The sequence below is a fragment of the Vicia villosa genome, unplaced genomic scaffold, assembly GCF_029867415.1.
Source record: "Vicia villosa cultivar HV-30 ecotype Madison, WI unplaced genomic scaffold, Vvil1.0 ctg.003417F_1_1, whole genome shotgun sequence".
In the NCBI taxonomy this organism is placed as follows: Eukaryota; Viridiplantae; Streptophyta; class Magnoliopsida; order Fabales; family Fabaceae; genus Vicia; species Vicia villosa.
The window spans coordinates 54,141-74,467 of record NW_026706201.1 but is presented as its reverse complement, the minus strand read 5'-3'; positions in this window follow the sequence as shown (position 1 = coordinate 74,467).

Below are 20,327 nucleotides of genomic sequence, written 5' to 3'. Positions count from 1 at the left end.
ATCAAGACGCCTGATTGTTATCTGAGGTTCCTCATAATGGAAATTCACTTTGTACATGGAAGACAATGTGGCTAAAGCATCAGCCATATGATTCTCATCTCAAGGGATGTGGTGGAATTCAACTTTGTTGAAGAATGTCAATAGTCTTCTGGCGTAATCTTTATAAGGAATTAAACCAGGATGAAGAGTTTCCCATTCTCCTTTAATCTGATTAATCACAAGCGCAAAATCTCCATAAACATCAAGAATCTTAATTCTCAGATTAATGGCCTCTTCAAGTCCCATGATGCAAGCTTCATACTCACCAATATTGTTTGTGCAGTCAAAACATATCCTTGCAGTGAAAGGTACATGTGATCCATGCGGAGTGATGATAATGGCGCCAATTCCATGTCCATGAACATTAGAAGCTCCATCAAAAATTAAACCCCACTTGGATTCAGGATCTGGCCCTTCTTCTGGCAATGGTTCATCCCAATCTTGAGATCTCAAATACATTATATCTTCATCTGGGAAGTCCATTCTGATAGATTGATGATCGTAAATTGGTTGGTGAGCGAGGTACTCTGCCAACACACTTCCTTTCACAGCTTTCTGAGCTCGATATTCAATATCATATTCTGATAATAACATTTGCCAGCGAGCAATCCTTCCGGTTAATGCAGGTTTCTCAAATACATACTTAATTGGATCCATTTTGGAAATCAATAGGGTGGTGTGGTTCAGCATATACTGTCTCAGTCGGCGAGCAGCCCACACCAAAGCACAACAAGTTTTCTCAAGCAGCGAGTATCTTGTTTCGCACTCGGTAAACTTTTTGCTAAGGTAGTATATTGCATACTCTTTTCGACCAGACTCGTCATGCTGACCCAACACACATCCCATTGAATTTTCAAGTACTGTAAGGTACATAATCAAAGGCCTTCCCTCAGCCGGAGGGAGCAAAATGGGAGGGTCAAGCAGATATTCTTTGATGTTGTCAAAAGCTTTCTGAAAATCTTCATTCCACACACATCCCTGATTTTTCTTTAACAACTTGAAGATTGGCTCACAGGTAGCAGTCATATTGGAAATGAACCTGGAGATATAATTCAAACGTCCGAGGAAACCTCTCACTTGTTTCTCAGTCTTAGGTGCTGGCATTTCCTGAATTGCTTTAACTTTATCAGGATCCACTTCAATTCCTCTCTGACTGACAACGAAACCCAATAATTTTCCGGAACGGACACCAAAAGTGCATTTGTTTGGATTTAAGCGGAGACGATACTTTCTCAAACGCTGAAACAACTTTAAAAGATCCTCCATGTGCCCTTCCTCTGACTGAGACTTGACAATCATATCATCCACATAAACCTCAATTTCTTTGTGCATCACATCATGGAAAAGAGTAGTCATGGCCCTCTGATATGTCGCACCAGCATTCTTTAACCCAAATGGCATCACTTTGTAACAGAATGTCCCCCAGGGTGTGATAAAGGTTGTCTTCTCCATGTCTTCAGGTGCCATCTTAATCTGGTTGTATCCTGAAAAACCATCCATGAAGGAGAAAACCTCAAACTTGGCCGTGCTATCTACCAACATATCAATGTGAGGTAGAGGAAAATCATCTTTCGGACTGGCTTTGTTCAAATCTCTATAATCAACACACATGCGAACTTTTCCGTCTTTCTTCGGAACAGGCACAATATTGGCAATCCATTGAGGATATACAGAAGTGACAAGGAAACCTGCGTCAATCTGCTTCAAGACCTCATTCTTAATCTTTTCTGCCATATCAGGATGACTCCTTCTTAACTTTTGCTTGACAGGAGGACATTCTGGTTTCAACGGCAAACGGTGCTCCACAATATCTGTGTCCAACCCAGGCATATCTTGGTAGGACCACGCAAAAATGTCAACATACTCTTTAAGAAGCTCTACCATCCTCTTCTTAACATCTTGACCAAGCAGTGCCCCAATCTTGACTTCTTTTTTATCTTCTTCAAAACCCAAGTTGATGACTTCTAATGGCTCTTTATATGGCTGAATGGTGTCTTCCTCGTGCTCAAGCAGTCGGGAAATCTCATCAGGAATACATTCATCACTCTCTTCTTCCGCCTCATACACAGGACACTCGAAGTTAGGAGAGGGCGCAGGGTCATTACTTTCAACGGTTTTATTGATTAATCTGCACAAATGACTATTATTTCAGGAAAAGGAATGATATATGCAAACATGTAATCGTGCAGATTATGGAAAATGAAAACATCTTTTAAGGTTTTTTGTGTTACCACTTTCCAAAAAAAAGCAAAAAGATAAAAAACATGTATATGCAGAAACAAAATGACTTTTATTGATGATTTTAATGTTTAAAACAAACAGAAAACAGCCCCAACAACTTCACTTTCATCTTGGGCAGAATGAAAGGATTTTGAAAAACATAAAAGCAAATTACTTTGAGACATGAGTACACTCAGGAATGTCAATGGTGATCCAGTTCTTAATCATCTTTCCATTGGTCATAAAGTTTGGCACTTCTGGCTCTGATTCGCCTTCAATAATAGCATCCACCTCTGGGAGAGTCGGATGTAGAAACCCAGCACTATGAAACATTTCTTGATAAGGACGAAAAGCAGATTCAAACTTCATCACAGACTTGTCTGAGGCAGAAAATCCCAGACCAGCTCTATTCTTGTTCTCTTGTAGACTCACCATTTGTCCCCAGACTCCTGACTGTCCATTCTGAACCACCAGCTGCGCGTCTTTGAAGGAGGCAATGGAAGCTTCATCCTTTTTGATTTCATCATTAACAGACAGGGCTTAGAATGCAGTTCCAATGACTACCTCATCAGCTTCTATGGTACGAAACGAAGAGAGATGACTAATCAGCAAAGCTTGTTCTCCATTCACAACAACCATCTTTCCATCTTTCACAAATTTCAACTTTTGGTGAAGAGTTGACGTAACTGCCCCAGCCTCATGGTTCCATGGGCGTCCCAATAAGCAACTGTATGCTGGGAAAATGTCCATCACTTGAAAAGTAATCTTGAAGACAAATGGTCCAATACCAATAGGCAAATCAACCTCTCCGACCACTGATTTCTTCGATCCATCAAAAGCCTTGACGATCACATTGCTAAATCTCATTGGTGTGCCACCATAAGACAGCTTGGCAAGAGTGGATTTCGGCATGACATTCAGAGATGAACCAGTATCAATCAACACATTGGACATTGAATCCTCTTTGCAACTGACAGAGATGTGCAAAGCCAAATTATGATTTCTCCCTTCCTCAGGCAAATCTTCATCACTAAAGCTCAGATTGTTACATGCAGTGATATTACTCACAACCCCATTAAACTGATCCAGCGTCACATCATGATCCATAAAGGCTTGATCAAGTATTTTCATCAAAGAATCCCTATGAGCAGGAGAACTCGTCAGCAGCTCCATTATAGAGATCTTGTACGGAGTACGATGCAACTGATCCACAATCTTATAATCACTCATCTTGATAAGCTTCAAAATCTCATCCATCTCCTTTCCTGAAGATGACTCAGCATTCACTTTTGTCGCATTATTATTGTTCACAGGCACTTGAGTTGGATTCCTCTGGACATCCACAACTGTTTGGGGCTGAGTAAAAACTCGTCCGCTTCTAGTCACTCTACTAACATCTGCTATATTCCCAATAGAAGACAGAGGCTTAATCTCGACTTCTTTTCCAGCTTCCATCATGGTGGCATTGTATCTGTAAGGTACAACCTTATCAGAACTATAAGGTACAGATCCAGGCAAACATATCACAAGAGGTTCCACAGCAGCTTTGCCATAATAACCAATCTCTACACATTCTGGGATTTCAAAGCATGGTTCAATCACATTGACATCATCTTCATCTCTGTCCCTCAGAATCTCAATGAGCCTTTGATCTATCATCTCTTGTAAATCTCTTCTCACAATGTAACATCCTCGAGGATTGACTGAACAAATCCTACAAGCAGCATGATTATGCTCATAATGACTGTACTCACACAGAGTGGCATGCATCTCTACCAACGATCCTCTGATGTGTTCCACACGATAAATCTTATACTTCCCAGGGCATCCATGCACCATATTCACAGCAGACGCTTCATGAGTTGGCAATGGATTGTTCTGCACATTTGGACCAATATCACGGAAAGAAAGCATACCAGAACGAACCAATCTCTGGACTTCATTCTTCAGGGCCCAACAGTTTTCCAAATCATGCCCAGAAGCATTCTGATGATAAGCACAAGTGGCATCAGCCTTATACCACCAAGGGAGTTTCTCTGGCACAGGAGGTGGTGATCTTGGTTGAACCAACTTCTTATGAATTAGAGCAGGATACAGTTCAGTGTACGTCATAGGGATAGGATCAATATTAACCCGAGGATACGGATTTCGCCTTGCTGGTTGTTGATTAACATGAGCTACATGCACTGAATTCACAACAGGAGTTACTGACGCCACTTGTTGAGATTGATTTCTGAATCGACTATTCCTCCCATGAGAAACAACATTAGCATCTGATTCTTTCTTCTTCTGGAGTGAAGAACCATACTTCTTCGCACCACCAGATGAATTGTCATTTCGAACCAAACGACCTTCTCGCACAGCTTCTTCCAATCTGACACCCATACCCACCATTTCGGTGAAGTCTACAGGAGCACTTGCAATAATCTTTTCATAGTAAAACGGACCAAGAGTCTTCAGAAAAATCTTAGTCATCTCTTTTTCTTCCATAGGAGGAATCACTTGGGCGGCAACCTCACGCCATCTCTGAGCATACTCCTTGAAGGATTCTTTCTCTTTCTGCATCATAGCTCGCAATTGATCCCTATCAGGAGCCATGTCCACATTATACTTGTATTGTTTCACGAACGCCTCAGCTAAGTCATTGAAAGTGCGGATATGGGTGCTATCGAGGCCCATATACCACTTAGAAGCAGCTCCAGTCAAACTGTCTTGGAAATAGTGAATCAACAGACGTTGATCATTAGTGTGAGTAGACATCTTTCTCACATACATCACCAGGTGTGCCTGGGGACAGGAATTTCCCTTATACTTCTCAAATTCAGGCAGTTTGAACTTAGAAGGTACTTTCACATTGGGAACAAGGCAAAGATCATGCACATTCTTTCCAAACAGTTCTTTCCCACGCAAGGCTTTCATCTCTTTCTGCAATTCTTCAAACTGATCTTGGAAACCATCCATTCTGTCATGAATTTCACTTGGAGCAGCATCATAAATGGGCTCTGGGACAAAAGGACCAGTATGAACAATAGGAGATGTGTTGACCATAACAGGAGTCAACGGACGAGTCATTTCAGGAACAGACAAATAACCTTCAGGCATGCCCCAGGGATATCCATTAGGCATACGTTGCTGAGTAGCACCAACAGGAATAGCAGGAATTGTTGTAGCAGCAATTTCAGAAATCACAGTGGTCTGACCCTGAGCTTGGGCATTGGGAGGAGGAACCTGATTCTGAGCAGCCATCAATGTCTCAACCAGAGCAGTGAGACGATCCACACCAGATCTCAAAGTAACAACCTCTTCACGTAGCTCACGATTCTCTTGTTCAAGACCTTCCATCTTCTTCTTGCAGTTAGCTCGAGTGTTATACCGGTGAGACAGCTTGATTCTGTATGAAGAACACTGAATAAGACCTCTGGAAATACTCTCCGAAGCAAGACCAAAAATGCAGAATGATGCATGAAATGCAATGCAAATGATTTTTATTATTTTGGTTTTCAAGGAACTTTTAAGACATTAATTGTAAACATTAGCAAAAAACATCATAAAACATAACAATATTCTTTCATTAGTAATGGAAAAGCATACAAAAGGATTCAAAGATCCAAAATTACAAAACAAAGGAAAAGCTAAAAACTAGAAGGGAACACTTCTGACGAAGATCCATCTCCTCTCTGCAGCTTCCTACGGAGCTTCTCCAATTCATCTTCATAAAAGGCCTTCAAATGAGCATTCTCGACCATCAGCTTATCAGCAACTTCCTTCCATGCAACTGAATCTTCATGTTGTCTCTTTCGCTTTTCACCATGTTGTTGAAGTAACTCTTCTTGATGACGAATCTGATCATCCTTTTCCATCAATCAACCATCTTGGATATCAAGCATTTCATCCTTTTCTTTCAAGTGTATCTTCAACTCTTTGTTCTCAAACTCCAAAGCATCTCTTTCCGCTCTCAACTTAGCCACGAGCTCTAGATGTTCTTCACTACTTTCAACAGGAGTAGTGGAAGACAATGGTGGAGTAACGAGTAGAAAAGGCTCCTCGAGTAAATAAGGCATCTGAAAAGTATGAGCTCTAGCTTGAACCCAATCAGTGTAGTCTTTGAGAGCAACACATTGTTTCGTTCCCAAATGTCTCTTCCTATCAACATGGTGCCAAGCACGCACAAACCGATTTCTCATATCCGAATTTCCATCTTGATTAAGATAAAAGATTCCTGACACAAGAATATTAGCGGGTCTCTCCTTCATGGGGTAGCAAAATTGACGCCTTGCAAGAATGGGGTTGTAGGTAATTCCTCCTTGTATACCAAGAAGAGGTACATTAGGGAATTCTCCACAACTATCAATAATCTCACCAATGTCATAAGCAGGATTGTACCAATGGATATTCCCATTAGTAAGAGGCATAATCTTCTGAGACCATGAGAGACCATCAGGATTGTTCAAGAAACTCTTAGCTTGAGGTAAGTGCGAAATAAACCACTTATAGAGCAACGGAGCGCAACAGTTGATAAGTCCACCTTTCTTATCATTCCTATGGTGAATGGAATGATAAGTATCCCCAAGCAAAGTAGGCACAGGATTCCCAATCATGAAAATCCGAATAGCATTAACATCGACAAAGTTGTCAATGTTGGGAAAGAGTATCAAACCATAGATGAGCAAGGCCAGAAATGTCTCAAAAGCAATCATACTTCCTTTACTAGCCAACATAGAAGCCTTTCCAATCAAGAACTTAGAAGTCAACCCCCAAATTCCTCCTTTTTTAGTCATGTTTGCTTTCACATCTGATATCTTCAAATGAAGAAGCTCTGCTATCTCATCAACCTGAGGCTCTTTCTCCAGACCACTAAACGGCATGTCATTCGTAACTGGCAAACCAATCCAATAAGAATACTCCTCCAAAGTGGGCATAAGCTGATAATCGGGAAAGGTAAAACAATGATAAACTGGGTCATAAAACTGCACAAGAGTCTCAAGAATCCCTTTTTCCACTTTGGTCTTCAAGATAGGGATCAATTTCCCATAACGGTTTTTGAAGTTGTCAATATTAGGAACCAAAGTTGCTAGCTCTTTCAATTCCTTTGCACTTGAATTCCGGAAAGTATACTTCTTGATGCTTCTCTTTTGATCCATGGTACCTGTGATGTTTAGAAAAAATGTCTCTAAGTTCCTTGAAAACCATTTGTGAATGTTATTTTTATGAATGCATGAATGCATGGTTTATGCATCAATCACAATCAAGAGCACACAAGATCACATCAAATCACACAAAATCACACAGTCCAGGTTCTTAGGTTCGACGTCACGAGCATGGAGCCATGGGTCTACCCATCCCACAAGGTGTGTTCTAGGGAATTTTGTACTTGCCAATCGGGTTCTACAAAGGTTCCCAGAGTTTTCAATCTTCTATCGGATATTACTGGCACGCACAATTGCTCATGGGCGCCAATAATATGCCTAAAAAGACCTCGTCTGAGCGTAGTATCGCATGACAACAAGCTCAAATTGGTACTTGATCTTGTTTCTGCACTACATCCTAAAAAGGCTTAGATTGGTTAAAAAGGTTCTAGGCCATTCAGCTTCTACAGACACTCACTATTGAAAGTAATAGCGTTATCAAGATGGTTAGTAACAACCTCTACTACCTTCCATGAGGCCTCCACTGATTGGGGTTCCACCATATGACGCTCATGGTAAAGATTGCTCCTGACATGCGACTATTGGTCTTACCACCTCCTATCTCAAGTTACTCACCAAAGTTCGGGTTAGAACTTTGTCTCATCACAGAGGAACCATCGAGCACAAAAAAGAAAAAAAAAGAAAATAAACAAACAAAGCACACAACAATATATACAAATAAAAACACTCAGATAAACAAAAATAGGCTTAACACACTCAAAACTGGATCCCCAGTGAAGTCGCCATTTTTTTGTAGCGGGGAAATTCTGATATCGAAGCCATGGGATTGACTCGAATCAATATTCCGTTTGAAATCGCCACCGCGCTTTATTTTTTCAAAGGAAAAGGGAAAAGAACGTAAAACCCAAAGTTTTGTTTTTAAAACAAGAAAGAGATCTCAGGTACGGGTGTTGATTATATGAGGGGAAGGTTTAAAGCACCCCTCATGTCTGTGGTACTCCACAGGAACCTTTTTGAAAATCTGTGTGTGTGTGTGTGCTAAAAAAGGGTTTGTTTTATTTTTAAAATAAGCTCGGCAAAGCGTTAAGCCTTGGGCCTACATACCTCCTCGGTGCAATGGAGAAGTCAGAGCTAATGTAGTTCCGCTTTTTGGGAAAACATTTTAAAAAACGAATAAACACTTTATCGTCGTTGGAGAGAAATACTCAGCCATTGATCTTGAGCATGAGAACAAACGAGTTCTTTGCATCGCTAATGAAAGAAGGGCTCCAACTCGGATAAAATCGACGAGTATGCCACTAACTCTCTCACGCGGAAAAGATCTCATTATATCAATCAATTTCAAAATCGTGGGGTATAACCACTCGTTTCGACGATTAACGGTGTCTAAACTTTTGAAGAAAAGCCACTAAGGGCAAAAGATATTTTTTGAGAAAAGGTTTTGAAAAAGGTTTGCAAACATAAGAATATTTTGAAAAAGGGAGAAGATTTTGAAAATTTAAGAATGGGAGGAGATGAAGAGGCTATCCTATTGCGTAAAATAAAAGCTAAGGAAAGAAACGGTCTAACCGAAATAAGAAGCCAAAACTTGACATTAAGAGTCAAGGTAGATTTCCCTTCCTTTGGAATATCAATACTAAACCAACATTATCACTTGGGGATCCGGATGAACTTATTGTCTTAGCACCACTTTTCATTAAGCACATTAAGATTCTGACGAAAATCGGGCAGAGTAACGGCTGTTTTCGGGTAAAATCCTTATCTCAATGCCTTGGAATTAACCATCAAGGGCTTTCAAGGAAATACCTGCACATACAAACAGACAACAATCCAATGCCAGACAGACAGAATAACAGCAGAGTAATAACAGAATAAGAGTCCAGAGGCACTAAGTCCACAAGTCCAAATCTCCAAAATGCTAGGGATAGTAACCAATAGTCCAAAGAGAGCCTTATGTGTTTTTTAGATTTTGGTTGTTTATTAGTGTTTTTGCATAAAAGTAAAGTATGGTCCAAGTGGACAAAAGGAAAATAGCGGAAGCATAAACATATGTCCAAGTGGAGAAAGAGAAAATAGCGGAATTATAAACGTCCAAATGGACAAAGAGAAAATGGCGGAATGTAAATATGATGAAATGATAAAATAAAGCGATAAAGCGAGAAATATAAAGAGCGGTATAATAAATGGCGGAAATTAAAATTAGTTGTTAGATGTTAAAGATAACCATCTTGAAACTTGTCAAGTATGTTATCAAAGTTAGTAATGAAGATCGATGGTGAGTGAATGATGTACTCGGATTTAAATTCAATGGAGGTTTATCAGAAGCTTGATAAAAATCATAGCGACTACACGACAAATACCTCCACAAGTCTTAAATCACCGCATACAATTCTCTTCCATTTTGATCTTTTATCGAGTCGGGACAAATGTAGGAGAACTCTCCATGTATCAAGATCATCAATCAAAAGAAATAAGAAGGAGAAGAAGAAATTATCTAGCCTTTATCAAGAATCCATAGAATTCTTAAGATATCAAGACTTTCATCGATCAAGAGAAAATAAGATGAAAAAAAGGTAAGAATGAAAACAAATTGATCTAGTCTTCATCAAGAATCCATAGAATTCTCAAGATATTAAGACTTTCATCGATCAAAAGGAAATAAGATGAAAAGATAAGAATGAAAACAAATTGATCTAGTCTTCATCAAGAATCCATAGAATTCTCAAGATATTAAGACTTTCATCGATCAAAAGAAAAAATAAGATGAAAATAAGAATGAAAACACAAAAGATAATCAACTCACACTATCATTAATATCATTCATCCATTTTGGTGGATTAGGTCATTTCAAACCTATCAACACCCTAGATCCAATGATATTAATGAAGTGTAGGAAGAAGGAAGCCAAAACAAACACAAAAAAGGCAAAAAACCACATTCTGCCTGCTGGAAATCGATTTCATGCAGGGGGAAATCGATTTCCATAGTGCAGTTTTCAAAAAAAAACAAGTTACGTTCAGCAGGAAATCGATTTCAGCCTTAAGGAAATCGATTTCCTCAGTGTAAATTTCAGCAAAAACAGCATTTAAAGGCATGAAACTTGATTTGAACAAATATACAAACACCTTATGATCACACATCAACTTGAGCACGAATTTTCCATCAAATCACCAACAAATAGCACCAATATAGCATCAAAGATGCATTGAACACAAACAACAAAGAATCACATTGTGATATACAAAAAGGATGAAGAAAATTACCAAATCTTGAACAAAACTTAGATCTACTTCAAGAATCACCAACACAAATCTTGATCTCTCAACAATTGAAGAAAAAAGAGTGAAATAGATGGTGGTTTAGCTCAAAGTTTGTGAGGTTCAAGATGTGACTCACAAACTTTATGAAAGAACAAAGAGCTTTGGTGAATTTGGTAGGGATGAGGAGAGAAATTGCAAGGGGTTTTTTGGCTCTCAAAGCTTGAGAAATGAGAGAGTAGTGGGCTCTATTTATAGGATGAGAGCAAGAGTAGTGGTAGTTTGGTCTTTTTGCATTTGGTAATTAGCTTGTGTTTAATTGGTGATTAAAGTGGCATTTAAATGGTAAAAAGTGGTAAAATGAGGTTAAAATGGAATCAATGAAGGGAATTATTTTGATGAGGTGGGAAATTGGTAAAATGACAAAAATGGTCAAAGAAAATAGGTGCCAAAATCAAATCAAGCTTCCCTCTCTATTTTTTTTTGAATTTCGCCTTAAGGAAATCGATTTCCCCAGGAGTGAAATCGATTTCACTCTGTTCCAGAAGAGAATTTGGCGCAAAATACACTAGGGAAATCGATTTACCCAGGAGGGAAATCGATTTCATGCTGTCCAGAATGTGATTTTGTTGAAGATTGCTGCAGGGAAATCGATTTACCCAGTAGGGAAATCGATTTCATCAGTCAAAAACTTGAAAAATGCCTTGTTTATTGCATGTCTTGGCTTGGTACCTACAAAACAAAAGCCTACAAAGAAACAAAGCAATGTTTTTGGTATTTGGGTTAGTATAACATGTATACAAGATAAACAATCATTAGTGCTTGATGGTCCCTCTTATTGATGAGGTGAGTGCAACACCATAAACAAAACTTCCAAGTGAAGCTCTTGATTAGTGATTGGGATATGAATGATATAGGATCTTAGGGTCAAAAATTGGGGTATGACAGATGCCCCTATTTAAGTTTCTTCGATTTGGAGATACGATGATTGGAAATCTTCGTTTTGACAAAATAGAAGAGACTTAAATATATAAAACACAATTTTTGATCCTAAGATGCAATGCAATGTTTAATGAATGCATATGATGATAATAAAGCATGACAACACTGGGGAGTAAAAGGTACTCCACTGGGGAAAATAAATGTCTTGCTGGCAAATCTCCGCTGGGGATGGCAAGACTTTGTTGGAGAGATGAAACTTCGGTAGGGAAAGGAATTTCTCTGGGGAAAACACTTCGCGTCAGAGAGGTTATAAAATCGTCTTTCACTAGGGATGAGAAAAGGGGAACATCCTCTTTCACTGGGGAAATATTTAAAATATGTGGTTATTAAATATGTGGTTGATGTTTTAATAATTTGATTTGTATTTATTATTTAAAATATTTTAAATTTATGTATGAAATTTTTGAGATTGTTTTATTTTATTATTTACAATGTAATTTGATTTTTGAAAAAGTAAATATTTTTATTAAAAAATTTGATTTTACTAAATGGGACGTGTTTGGGTTTTAATGCTTCATCTCCATTTGGGTTTGGGGATTGATTGGGGATTCGGGTTTGGGGGAGGTAAAACCGTCCCCGACCCGCCCCCTTGCCATGCCTACTTGGTATGATAAGCATATCCTGTTATTCCTCATCCACAACATCAGAGTTAATCTTTCTCTGACCATTTTCAACTTCTTGAAGGAAATGATAAAGACTTCTTGGGAGGAACGACTTTTCTCATACCTTATGGAAGAGTTCTTTATGATCTTTTCTATAAGTTAGGGATAGTTAGTGGTAATGTTGAAGTTGAGTGGACTGGAAATTTTGAATTTGGTGAGTAGTTTTCTTTGTTGTGTTGGTTTTTTATTATTATCATTGAAATATTTCTTTTTTCTATTATTTCCTATTATTGTTTATTGATAACAAAGTTTTAATGCAACAATGGAGATTCGAAGCAAGGTTCTTATAGCTATATTACCTCGATTCTCAAGGAAACTGAGATAACAAGTTTATTAATTTTTTTATAGATAAAAGAAGGCCATAACTTATAGCCATGTTACCTCTGTGTTTTATAACACTGACGTAACATGTTGTTTATCTTATTAAAAAAAACATTGCGCTTCCAAGACATATCCTCTCGATTTCTAGCATGCTGGAGATGAAAGCTTCATATCATAAAAAGTGTTATTTGTTGTAGTGCTCCCAATCCAAATTTAATTCTCTCCAAATAGCTGACAATTCAGCTACCAATATGAACATTTTTTATAAAAGAAATTCAAACACAACCAACACTACTACGAAAAAGCCATGCCACAACGATTAGAAAAGGGATACCAGAACGCCTGGCCAACCGCTGTGAGGTAAGGGGTGATTATATGTCTGGTGCTTTCCACCACGGTTGCGAGACCGTGATTATAAGTCAGGATGCACGCTATATATCACAACCATTACACTTATCAACAATTGTGATATATATTTAGTTACTGGGTTCAAAACCCAGTAGCACCAATTTATTTAGAATATAAATAACATTTCATCACAGTTACAATAAATAACCTTTGTGGAAAGTACCCAGAGTTTATTATATAATATGTAGTTTGCTTGTTTTTTCATACACATCACCAAATAAATACAACCATTCAAATTGATGAATAAGTATTTAATCTGAAAATTAACCTATTCTTAAAAAACAACTTAAACAAACCATTATTTTTCAAAGCGCATGCATGTCACAACTCATATCTTGCTCTTTAACATTTAGAATATGGTTCAATGGTCTAAGTCATTCATGGCATTGATTTCTTCGCTTCTAGTTTAATTTGAATAACATCAATTTATTGATCAAGTCTACCTCATCATTGTCACTTATCATGGTGATTGTGATGATGACTTATCATCATAACAATAATGATGATAAGTGACGAGGAGGAGGTAGACTTGGCAAATAAATTTATGTTATTCAAATTAAACTACAAGAGAAGATATTGATGCAATGAAGGAATCAGGTCATTAAATCACATTCTATAGGTTAAAGAGTGTGATATAAATTATGAGATAGATGCAATTCAAAAAACATTGACTGATAGAAAATGATTTTCAAATACAACTTAATTTTTAGAGCATAAGTTTCAATGTCAATTTAAATGAATGTATTTTTAGTGAAGGGTCAGTGAAACAAACAATCTACATACAATATAATAAACTAAACTTGATCTTCTATCAATCTGCATAAGTATTTAAAGAATACAACATTGTTAAGTCACAAGAAAGCCTATTTCTTGCGACTTAGCAACGTTTCCTTCTTGTTCTCAGAACATTAATCAACAATGTGAGATATTGGATCGAACTCTAGTATTGTCGAAGGGTAGCTTCTTGGTTCGACAGTTCGACAGAGTTAAGCATGAAGTCGAAGGATTATTCACATGCTGGTGTCGAAATGTGCATGCTGTAGTCGAAGATGGGTCTAGCATGCAGATGTCGAAGATGCTAGGGTTGTTAGCATGTTAAATTAGGTTTTAGTGTTTAAACCCTAATTTGTTAAGTTAGCTTGTTTATTAAGTTGGCTTGTGTAATGGGCCTTGCTGAAAAAGCCCATTAGTTAGTATGTTAGGTTTTATTATAAATAGCATACTAGTCTCTCATCATTGCTAAGCTGCAAATCCTAATTTAGGGTGAGAGAGGTTATTTGTTATTCTTGTAAACTTGTAATCTTGTTTTAAGAGAAAGTGAAAGAATAGCAGTTATAACCAATTCTTGTGTTCCTCTTCTTCCTTGTCCTTTATTCTTCCTTGTTTTATACTTTGTTCTTGGCATTGAATTCACAACAAATTGGTGCGGTGAGCGTGGAGAAGATGCCTTCAACAAAGTATGAGATTGAAAAGTTCACCGGAGTGAATGATTTCGGTCTGTGGCGCTTGAAGATGAAAGCCCTACTGGTTCAGCAGGGTTGTTTGGAAGCGTTGAAGGGAGAGGCAGCCATGAATGCAGAATTGACGGCAGCGGAGAAGACGAATATGATCGAGAAAGCACACAGCGCAATTTTGTTGAGCCTTGGTGATAAGGTTCTCCGGCAGGTATCAAAGGAGACGACGGCATCAGGGTTATGGGTGAAACTTGAAAGTTTGTATATGACCAAATCGCTGGTAAATCGACTCTACCTGAAGCAAGCTTTGTATTCATTCAAGATGATTGAAGACAAAGTATTGGCTGAGCAGTTGGATATGTTCAACAAGCTGATTCTTGATCTTGAAAATATTGATGTGAAGATCGATGATGAAGATCAAACGCTGTTACTATTGTGTTCTTTGCCTCGATCACATGCTCACTTCAAAGAAACTCTCTTGTATGGAAGGGAGTCCCTGGCGTTTGAAGAAGTTCAATCAGCCTTGTACTCTAAGGACTTGAATGAACGAAAGGAGCATAAACCTTCAACTGTTGGCGAAGGTTTGGCCGTTAAAGGAAAACTCTTACGAAAGGATGGTAAGTTCGACAAGAAGAAAGGCAAAAGCCAGTCGAAGACTTACAGTGGCGAAGCATCTGGCATTCGATGCTACCATTGTAAGAAGGAGGGTCACACAAGAAAGGTGTGCCCTGAACGCTTGAAATATCATGGAGGTAAGGATAATGGCAACGCTGCCATTGTTCAAGATGATTTCGAATCATCTGATGTTCTTGTGGTTTCAAGTAGTGACTCTAAGAAGGAGTGGATTATGGATTCAGGTTGCACTTGGCACATGACTCCAAACAAAGACTTGTTCGAGGAATTATGTGATCAAGATGGTGGATCAGTATTGCTGGGAAACAACAAGGCTTGCAAGATTGCAGGTGTTGGATCTGTGAGATTCAAGCTCCATGATGAGTCAATAAGGTTGTTAACTGAAGTCAGGTATGTTCCTGATTTGAAGAGAAATCTTCTTTCTCTTGGTGAATTCGACAAGAAAGGATATGTTTTCCAAGGAGAGAAAAGTATCCTAAGAGTCATGAAGGGTTCGAAGGAAGTCTTGAGAGGCGTGAAGAAACAAGGCTTGTATACCCTTGAGGCTGAAGTTGTAAGTGGTTCGACAAATGTTGCATCCACGAAACCTTTGTCGAAAACAGAAATCTGGCACATGAGACTGGGCCATGTCAGTGAAAGGGGTCTGGTCAAATTAGGGAAACAAAATCTGCTTGGTGGAGACAAAGTCGAAAAGCTGAAGTTTTGTGAACCCTGTGTACTTGGAAAATCTTGCAGAGTGAAGTTCAACAAAGGCAAACAAAGAACACATGGATCCATTGATTACATCCATGCTGATCTTTGGGGGCCTGCAAGGTGTCCATCACATTCAGGAGCAAGGTATTTTCTATTCATAGTAGATGATTATTCCAGAAAATTATGGGTATTCATCCAGAAGACTAAGGATGAAACTTTTGAGAATTTCAAAAGTTGGAAGACTCTGGTTGAAAATCAGACTTGCAGAAAGGTCAAGAGGTTGAGAACCGACAATGGCCTTGAATTTTGCAATGAGGCATTCGACAGTTTTTGTGCTGCCTCTAGTATTGAAAGGCATAGAACTACTGCAGGTACTCCACAGCAAAATGGTTTGGCTAAAAGGTTTAATCGAACTATTTTAGAGAGAGTCAGATGCATGTTGACTAGTGCCGGTTTAAAGAAGGTGTTCTGGGCTGAGGCTGTTTCGACAACAACATATCTGATAAACAGATGTCCTTCGACAGCGTTAGATATGAAGACACCTGAAGAAGTTTGGTCGGGACATCCACCAGATCTCGACAAATTGAGAGTATTTGGCTGCATAGCCTATGCTCACATTAGGCAAGACGAGGTCGAACCTAGAGCTCTAAAATGCATGTTCATGGGATACCCTGAAGGAGTCAAAGCATATAGGCTATGGTGCCTAGAGCCAGGTCATAGGAGGTGTATCACCAGTCGAGATGTAGTTTTCAATGAAGCTGAAATGGCTTTTAAGAAAACTGATGATGTTGGTCGAAGTACAGAAACATCTGACGAAGAGCTGGAACAGGTAGAGATTCCTGTTGAGGTGGAGCATGTTGATGCTGAATTGCATATCCCAGATGAAGTCGAAGAAGAAGCAGAAGATGCTGAAGTTGAGGAAACTGACGATGACTACCTATTGTCGAGAGATAGGTCGAGAAGAGTCATCAAGCCACCTCAGAGACTTGGATATGCAGATCTTATAGCTTATGCCTTAATCTCTGCAAGTGAGGTTCTAGACGAAGAACCTAGAGACTATAAGGAAGTTATGAGGAGTCGAAATAAGACTGAATGGCTGAAGGCCATGGATGATGAGATGAAATCTCTTCATGATAATCATACTTGGGAACTGATCAAGAAACCTGTTGGGGAAAGGTTAGTCAGCTGTAAATGGATTTTCAAAGTTAAGGAAGGAATTGAAGGAGTGACGTCGAAAAGATACAAGGCAAGGTTAGTTGCAAGGGGTTTCACTCAGAAAGAAGGTGTCGACTTCAATGATGTGTTTTCTCCTATTGTGAAGCATAGGTCCATTCGAATGTTTCTTGCCATGGTGGCACAGTTCGATCTTGAACTGGAACAGATGGATGTGAAGACTGCATTCTTGTATGGTGATCTAGATGAAACGATCCTGATGAGGCAACCTGAAGGGTATGTCGAAAAGGGGAAGGAAGATTATGTGTGCAAGTTAAAGAGATCTTTGTATGGGCTGAAACAACCTCCTCGACAGTGGAGTAGGAGATTCGACAAGTTCATGGCACGCATAAGTTTCATTAGAAGTCAGTTCGACCACTGCGTTTACTTCAGATTTCGACCTGGTAATTCATTTGTTATTTTGTTGCTTTATGTGGATGATATTCTCATAGCAAGCAACAGTGTTGAAGATGTGATGAGGGTGAAGGCTGAACTCAATAAGGAGTTCGATATGAAGGATCTGGGAGCTGCTTCCAGGATTCTTGGAATTGACATTTGGAGAGATAGTAAGAAGTCGAAGATATGCTTATCTCAAGAGGCATATCTACGGAAGATTCTTGAAAAGTATGGTATGTCGAATTCGAAGCCCGTTGTGACTCCAACAAACCCTCAATTCAAGCTGAGTATTGATCAGTGTCCCAGTACTGATGTCGAAAGAGCCTATATGAATAGCATCCCATATGCTAATATAGTCGGCTCTTTGATGTATGCTATGGTCTGTACTAGACCCGATATAGCATACGCAGTAAGTCTTGTAAGCAGGTACATGGCGAATCCTGGAAAGGCTCACTGGCAAGCATTGAAGTGGATTTTAAGGTACATAAATGGGTCTCTGAATAGAGTCCTAATTTATGGTGGAGCCTTGGGTGAAGATAGTAAAGCAGTAATAGAAGGATATGTCGACTCTGATTATGCAGGTTGTATGGATTCCAGAAAATCTATTTCTGGATATGTTTTCACTATGTTTGGCACTGCAATTAGTTGGAAAGCAACACTTCAGAAGGTTGTTGCTCTATCAACCACTGAAGCGGAGTATATTGCCCTAACTGAAGCTGTGAAAGAAGCATTGTGGCTTGAAGGTTTTGCGAAGGAGCTGAAACTTCAAGGTCGAGGTATCACTGTTAAATGTGATAGTCAAAGTGCAATACACCTGTCGAAGAATTCAGCCTATCATGAGCGAACTAAGCACATTGATGTGAGGCTGCATTTCTTCAGAGGAGTAATCGAGCGTGGAGAAGTCCAAGTGCTGAAGGTTTCGACTGAAGACAATGCTGCTGATATGATCACCAAGACATTGCCGAGTTGCAAGTTTTTCCACTGTATGCAGTTGATAAAGCTGCATGAAGAAAGCTAGTCTGTTCCTTAGCGTTGTAGAGTTAGGTCCAAGGTGGAGATTTGTGAGATATTGGATCGAACTCTAGTATTGTCGAAGGGTAGCTTCTTGGTTCGACAGTTCGACAGAGTTAAGCATGAAGTCGAAGGATTGTTCACATGCTGGTGTCGAAATGTGCATGCTGTAGTCGAAGATGGGTCTAGCATGCAGATGTCGAAGATGCTAGGGTTGTTAGCATGTTAAATTAGGTTTTAGTGTTTAAACCCTAATTTGTTAAGTTAGCTTGTTTATTAAGTTGGCTTGTGTAATGGGCCTTGCTGAAAAAGCCCATTAGTTAGTATGTTAGGTTTTATTATAAATAGCATACTAGTCTCTCATCATTGCTAAGCTGCAAATCCTAATTTAGGGTGAGAGAGGTTATTTGTTATTCTTGTAAACTTGTAATCTTGTTTTAAGAGAAAGTGAAAGAATAGCAGTTATAACCAATTCTTGTGTTCCTCTTCTTCCTTGTCCTTTATTCTTCCTTGTTTTATACTTTGTTCTTGGCATTGAATTCACAACAAACAATAATAACATACATCAACATTTATCAATAACACAACAATAACATACAACAACATTAAAAAACATACCTTTTATCAATAAAACAATGACAACATACAGCAACACAAGATATAATAAAATGTTTCAAGAACACACCTTTTATTGAAAATAATCGTGGAACTGAAATCAATGATGAAGTTCAACAATTTTATGATGCTATGAAAAAGTAATACAAGGTGGATGAAGTTTACACAATAGCTTCATACTTCTTGTATTGTTTTTCATAGCAACACACACCATATGTAGTATGTATCATAACAAAAATATGCACTTTTTAAAGGTGGTTTTCTTCATTCACTTTCTCTATAAGTCAAAAAAATTAAACACCTTGACATTAACAACATTACATGGAACATTACCAAATGAAAAATGAGAAACCATTTTTAACAAAAAAACGTATACGAAATCGGGGCATAAGTTTAATGAACGAACCTGAGGGTAGCGATTGGTGAAGACAAATCTAAAGGTTGCAGTGACACGAATGTTAGAATTTTCTTTAGAGAGAGAAGAGTGAAATGTATTAGAGTTTTCTTCTGAGAGAAACGAATGTTATGTACTGAGCGAGAGATACTTTCGCTTATATACTAAAAAACACCACTTTTCATTACGGTTGACAAGATGAACCGCGATGAAATGATTGGACTTTACACCACGATTGACTAAATTAATCGTGATGATATATAAGTTCATTACCTTTTTGTGACGATAAACTGAGATATTGAAGAGCTGAGATTCAAACCCTGTAACTTCTGGTACATTTCACTACAGATTTTAACATTCACCGTATTGAAATATTTTTTAGTAAAAACAAAAAAAAACGTCTAAAAAAGAGATTCCACCATGATTAACAAAAATATATTGTTTGACGAAAAGTGTTTTCCTTAGTAGTATAATAAATAGTATCAATTTTGAATTTAATTCAATTAAAGTGTTTGTTTGTCGTGCTACTTGGGTTGCTCGCGAAGGTTCACTTTAGCTCTGAATGACTAGTTAAAAAATAATCCGATCTAATTCAATTTAATGCGATTTATGTTAAGTTAATTTTTTGAAGAATTGAATTTGAATATCTTTTAGACACTGCCATAGTATTCAAATGTATTTTTTTGAATCTTTGAATTTTGTTTGAAATGATTTGAATTTGAGTATCTTTTAATTGTATTTTTTTGAATCTTTGAATTTTATTTGAAATGATTTGAATTTGAACATCTTTTAGACACTGCCATACTATTCAATTGTATTTTTTTGAATCCTTGAATTTTATTTGAAATGATTTGAATTTGAAT